At 38.4% G+C, this 5,785-nt stretch overlaps 1 long non-coding RNA gene across 1 annotated transcript in view; it reads left to right on the top strand.

Annotated features, from left to right (window-relative positions):
* The first annotated feature begins 250 nt into the window (after positions 1-250).
* The window catches only part of LOC107710126 (uncharacterized), a 13,608-nt gene continuing 8,073 nt past the window's right edge, over positions 251-5,785 (top strand). The window contains exons 1-2 of the long non-coding RNA XR_001636561.1: positions 251-359; positions 4,013-4,015. This is a non-coding gene — a long non-coding RNA (uncharacterized LOC107710126). The remainder of the gene's footprint in view (positions 360-4,012; positions 4,016-5,785) is intronic.

The raw sequence follows: 5,785 nt of genomic DNA, 5'->3' as shown, positions 1-5,785 counted from the left end.
ATTGCACAACAGTACATGTAAGAAATGCTCTTGCTTCAGTTTTGTCCACTGGCTGACAGTCTTAGTTTGTGACAGGCTGATACATATCTTGCTGCTGTTGGGATCATTTTGGAATCTTCCCCTAAAATGTTACTTAATTTTTCTGTATTTGGTAATGCCATAAAATGTGGTTTAATTTGTAGGAATTTGGGGAAATATGCAGCTCTAATGTTGTGATAGTAATCACAGTGCAGTAAGAAATGCTCTGTTTCCAGCTCTTTCTGTGAGCACAGTGAACACAGTCTCTGTTCTCGCGGCTGCCATCTCTGTCTGTGTCGTCCTCTCTCTATAGCCAGACAGTGATCACTCAGTCTGTATTTGTAATGAATTACTAATGTATGTAAGTATATAAACTAGAAATAAAAATAAAATAAGGGATTAGACATATTTACAGAAGCAAAATATGCATCTAAGTAATATAATACAGTAATTTGGTATGATATAATCTACATGTGCTGGAAACATCAGATCAGGGCAGGTTGAGTGTTTTCTCTTCTATGGTGACAGGCAGACACATATTGAGCAGCAAACACACAGCAGTTCTTGTGTTCTCCTAACAGATACGGCAGTTTCTCCTGGTTTGAAAGAGTTTTAAATGTCTGATGGATCTGCTGTACTTTATCATAGAACACTGTCCGTATATCTGTGTATTTGGGGCATTCTGTTAGGAAGTGCAGTTCTGTTTCCATCTGATTCAGATCACAGTCTCTGCTCCGGTGGCAGCCATGTTTTTCTGTGTCTGCCCGTCTCTATCATCAGCTTGTGTCCGCTGAGTCTGTATCTGGTCAACGTGCTTCTCAGTTTCTTATCTGACACTGTGTACAGATACTCTGCCATACTGTACTCTCTCTTTAGGGCCAAATAGCATTGCACTTTACTCTGTTGTTGTGTTTGGGTTTGCCAGTGAGTGATGTAGTTCTGTTTGATTTGTGCAGTAATCTGACTGATTCTGATGTTGTGATTCAGAGCAGCAGTAGATGTTAGTGAAGCATCAGGACTGAAGCTCTGGATCAGCTGAGGGAAGGGCTTGCTTTCTTTGCTCATCTCTTGGTATTGCAGGGCTTTATAATGATATGATTGGGGGTCACTGAGCTTCAGATGTTTCCAGAATTTAATTGCCCTTTTTTGTATCTTTATGATTAGAGGATATTTGCCTAATTTTGCCCTGCATGCGTTATTTGTTGTGTGCCGGTGCACGTGTAATATATTTTTACAGAGTTCTGCCTGCAGGGTCTCAATTGGATGTTTTTCCCATTTGGTGAAATCTTGATTTGGATTTGTCAGTGGACCCCACACCTCACTGCCATAGAGGGCAATGGGCTCAATTACTGATTCTAATATTTTCAGCCAAATTCTAATAGGGATCTCTATAGGACATTGCCGTTTTATGGCGTAGAAGGCCCTGCGTGCTTTATCTCTCAGTTCATTCACAGCATGATTAAAGTTTCCCGTGGATGTGATTTTCAAACCCAGGTAGTTGTAGTGTGATGTGTGTGTTATCTGCTTAGTGCCTAATGTAAATGTGTGTTGTGTTCCCTGGGATCTGGATCTTTTCTGAAAGATCATAATTTTGGTTTTCTTCAGGTTGACTGTCAGGGCCCAGGTCTGGCAGTATTGCTCTAGCAGGTCCAGGTTCTGCTGTAAAGCGTGTTGAGTGGGAGACAGCAGAAGCAGATCGTCTGCATACAGCAGGCATCTGATCTGTGAGTTGTGTAGGGTGAGGCCAGGGGCTGCAGATCGCTCCAGACTGCTCGCCAGTTCATTGATGTAAATGTTAAATAACATTGGGCTTAAGCAGCAGCCCTGTCTCACTCCACGCTCTTGGGAAAGATACCTCTTACGCTTGGTTCTGATTTTTACGCCACATTTACTTTCAGTGTACATTGATTTGATAAGGTCATAGGTTTTACCTCCTATGCCACTTTCAATAAGTTTGTAGAATAGTCCTTGGTGCCAAATTGAGTCAAAAGCTTTTTTAAAGTCAATAAAGCATGCATATATTTTACCTTTATCTTGGTTAACATGTTTTTCAATTAGAGTATGTAATGTATAGATGTGATCAGATGTACGGTAATTTGGTAAAAATCCGATTTGGCTTCTGCTCAGTACATTGTGTGTGGTGATGAAGTCTAATAGTCGAGCATTTATTATGCTACAGAATAACTTTCCCAGGTTGCTGCTCACACAGATGCCTCTGTAGTTGTTAGGATCAAATTTATCTCCGTTTTTAAAGATTGGTGTTATCAAGCCTTGATTCCAGATGTCAGGGAAGTAACCTACACTCAGAAGCACATTGAATAGTTTTAGAATGGCCAGTTGGAATTTACTGCTTGTGTGTTTTATCATTTCGTTTAATATCCCATCAGGTCCAGATGCTTTTTTGAGTTGGAGGTTTTTGATATTTTCTTTATCAGTTATTAATGGGTTTTATGGGTTTTGGTTATCTTTGATTGCTAATTCTAGTTTTTCCAGTTGGTTGATTGTTTGATAGTTTGTATCGTTTGTGTCTGTTTGTACTTTATTAAACAATGTTTGGAAATGACTTTCCCATATTTCTCCATTTTGTATTGCCAATTCTTCATGATCAGTTTTTTTCAGATTGTTCCAATTTTCCCAAAATTGGTTTCCAATTTGGTTTCCAAATTGGTTTCCAAATTCCCAAAACCTCTCTCTCTCTCTCTCTCTCTCTTTAATATTTCTACATCAATAACTCGAGCCAGGGCAAATAAATGATTGATTATCCTGTGCAGCAACAAAACATTTCTTTTTATCTTTTGCAATAACATATTGTGAGGACTATGACAAAATCTATACTTGTTAAGAATGTTGCTTTCTATCTTCTGGTTTGTTAAAATAAATATTTATAAAATATTTTATAAACGGAGTTGATATTTCTTTAAATATTTTTAAATTAGCAGCCAGTCAATAGCGAGAGATTAGGGCGTGGCTACTGCAGCAGGCTGAGCCAGCGGGTGTTTCTCCGGTGTGGAAAAATAAATTCAGATTCTGTTAAAGGCAGGGTATGTGATTTTTCAAAAACACTTTAAAAAACTGATTCGGGCCGAATAACAAAACAAACTTGTAGCCAATCAGCAATAAGGGGCGTGTCTACTCGTGATGTGGAGGACAGAGCTTTCAGTGCATGGGACGGACATTAGCCGAGCGACAGAGAGTTAAGAGATGGCGGATAAAAAACGAAGTTTCATCTGGTCTTGTTGAGATATATAGTTGAGTATCATCTGCATAACAGTGGAAAGGCAAACTCCAACATTAAAGGTGATGAAAAAAATCTGTTAAAATACATTCTCTCAACCTAGTTTTTTTTGTTTTGTTCATAGTGCGCAACAGGCGGGTTCTTTAAATGTGCTGTATGTAATTTTTTGTTTTTGTTTACTGTACTAAAGCATAAAAATACCATAATATGTTTGCAGATTCTTCTTTATGCACCAAGAGCTTGTAACACTCCAAAGAGAAAGGAAAAATTTAAATCGCATCATATGACCCCTTTAAAAATCAATATCAAGCAGTGAAGATTTTGCATTTATTGAAGGTGCTGTATGTAATTTTGACTGTACCAAAGCATAAAATGCTATAATACATTTGCAGATATTTAGGAAACATGCTAAGTTCACATACTTGTTTCTCCAAAAAACAGCACTACAGCTAGTTATTCTACTTTGAAATGTCTGTTTTTGTTTTGGTCTGTGTGATTCTGCCCACTGTCAATTTACTCAATAGTATTTAGACTCCCCAGGTTGCCAACTGGCGGAGAACACAGCATATTGCAGCTATGGAAGCCAGCAAACAAACGGGGTCAGAGATTACAGAATCTACCCGACCTAAAAAGCCTTGGAATACATCTAAAACGCTTAATGACCAGAGGCTTATTAAAACATGGATAAATCAACTCATCAGCTTACAGTCAGTGTAAGCAGTGGCGTAGCCCCAATTCTTGGGCCCTATGCAAAGACAGTGTGTGGGGGCCCCTTTCCTATCATCTCATCATCCATACTATTTATCACTGTTTTTTAAATAATAATAGGGCTGGGCAAGTTAATGCATTATTTTCGCGTTAACGCATTAATTATTAGCGACAATTATTTTATCGCACATTAACGCAGTTTTTATTATTATTATTATTATTATTATTTTGAAAGTCCGTTGCTCACTGGCTCTGAATACAGAGACAGACAAACCATGGGTCACAGGAGGGTGGGATGTTGATTGGTACTGGTTTTGGATGGGCGTCATCATGCTTCTCAACCAATTGAGCATTTGGGGTGGGCCTAACACCGTAGGTGCGTTCCATTCCACCGTAAGTGGACTGCGAAGTGGATTTCACAGGGTATTCTGCCATCTTAGTAAGATTCCAATCCGAAGGGAGCGAATGTGTTCAGTTCGAAGGTCACTGCGAATGGCATTGGGAATAAGGGAACATCGATACATCACTTCACAGGAAGTGGAGAGGGAAAATCACCCAACTGTCATTGCGCACCGCGTTACCAGTCAGAACTATGATAAAGCAGAGCCGTTGAATAATAATAAAAATTTTAAAAATTACTCTGCAATGGAGTGGTTGCAATAAATGTATTATTATACAAATTAGAGTATTTGTGAATGGTTATGGCGATTAATGTTACATTTGCATATTGTATTGTATGAATAGGTGAAGCTAATTAAAAACTGGCGAGAAACAGCTGAGGCTCTGTCATTTTTTATTTTACTTTATTTACCTCAGGTGAATTAGCTACTTGAAAGCGCACAAGATGAAACCACTACAATCTGTTAACAGTCTAAACATATCAATTTTGACTATATTTATTATATAATAATTGCATAGCCTATGTATTTTATATGTATTTAAATTTAGAAGTAAAATAAATTACAATATTTATTTATGTTATATCATAATCTGCGTGACCCTGTCATTGCCTTTCTATGATGACGTTCCAGGGCGTTTCAAATGAGCGATTTTTGTCAGTAAGTCCACTTCAACGGATATCCTGTGCTTTAGGGAGTAGGTAGCACAGCAGTGAACACTGCGTAGGGACCCTGTCAATCGGAACGCACCTCATGTCTACACCGCGAGCGACGCAACGCAACAAAATACTATAGATCCTATTATATTCAGTGATGCGGCGCGACACGACAAATCCCAGGCAGTAAACTGCTGCCTCGTTCTATCTATGACGTACTAACACAAAATTCAAATGATTTGCAACGGTCGCTTTGTCACGTGACGTGTCCAGTCTTTGTAGACAGTGCTGCGTCCCAATTCGCAAACTATCCGTCCTAAATAGTATTCGAAATTAGAATTAGTATGTCCCAAATCGTAGTATGTTGAAAGGAGTATGCCAGAAATTCCCGGATGGTTTACTGTTTCCTGTAGAAATTCGAAGTGTAGATCCGTGCACACTCTAATGGCTAATATTTCCCACAACACATTGCGCGGTGGACGAGGATTCGATTAGAACTAAACACGCATAAAAAGTGTTGAAAAAATATTTATTTAATGTTATCAGCATTAGATTTCATCTGCAGCAATACTGTGAACTTTTATAAAGATACGTTTGGTCATTAACTTTAGATGCATCATTATGTAAACATATGAGCAAAGTTCTCTGCATGATAGACCCGCAACTGGCAGATTAATGTGCCTCTTCATTTCTCTCCAATACGGTATGAAATTTAATTAAACAAAATATGGATAAAGTTAACTTTGACAAGATGATTGACAGGGCAGTTT

This window comes from Sinocyclocheilus rhinocerous, unplaced genomic scaffold (assembly GCF_001515625.1).
Source record: "Sinocyclocheilus rhinocerous isolate Xijiao unplaced genomic scaffold, SAMN03320098_v1.1 scaffold1708, whole genome shotgun sequence".
Classification (NCBI taxonomy): Eukaryota; Metazoa; Chordata; class Actinopteri; order Cypriniformes; family Cyprinidae; genus Sinocyclocheilus; species Sinocyclocheilus rhinocerous.
This window is presented reverse-complemented; position numbering and strand designations above follow the sequence as displayed.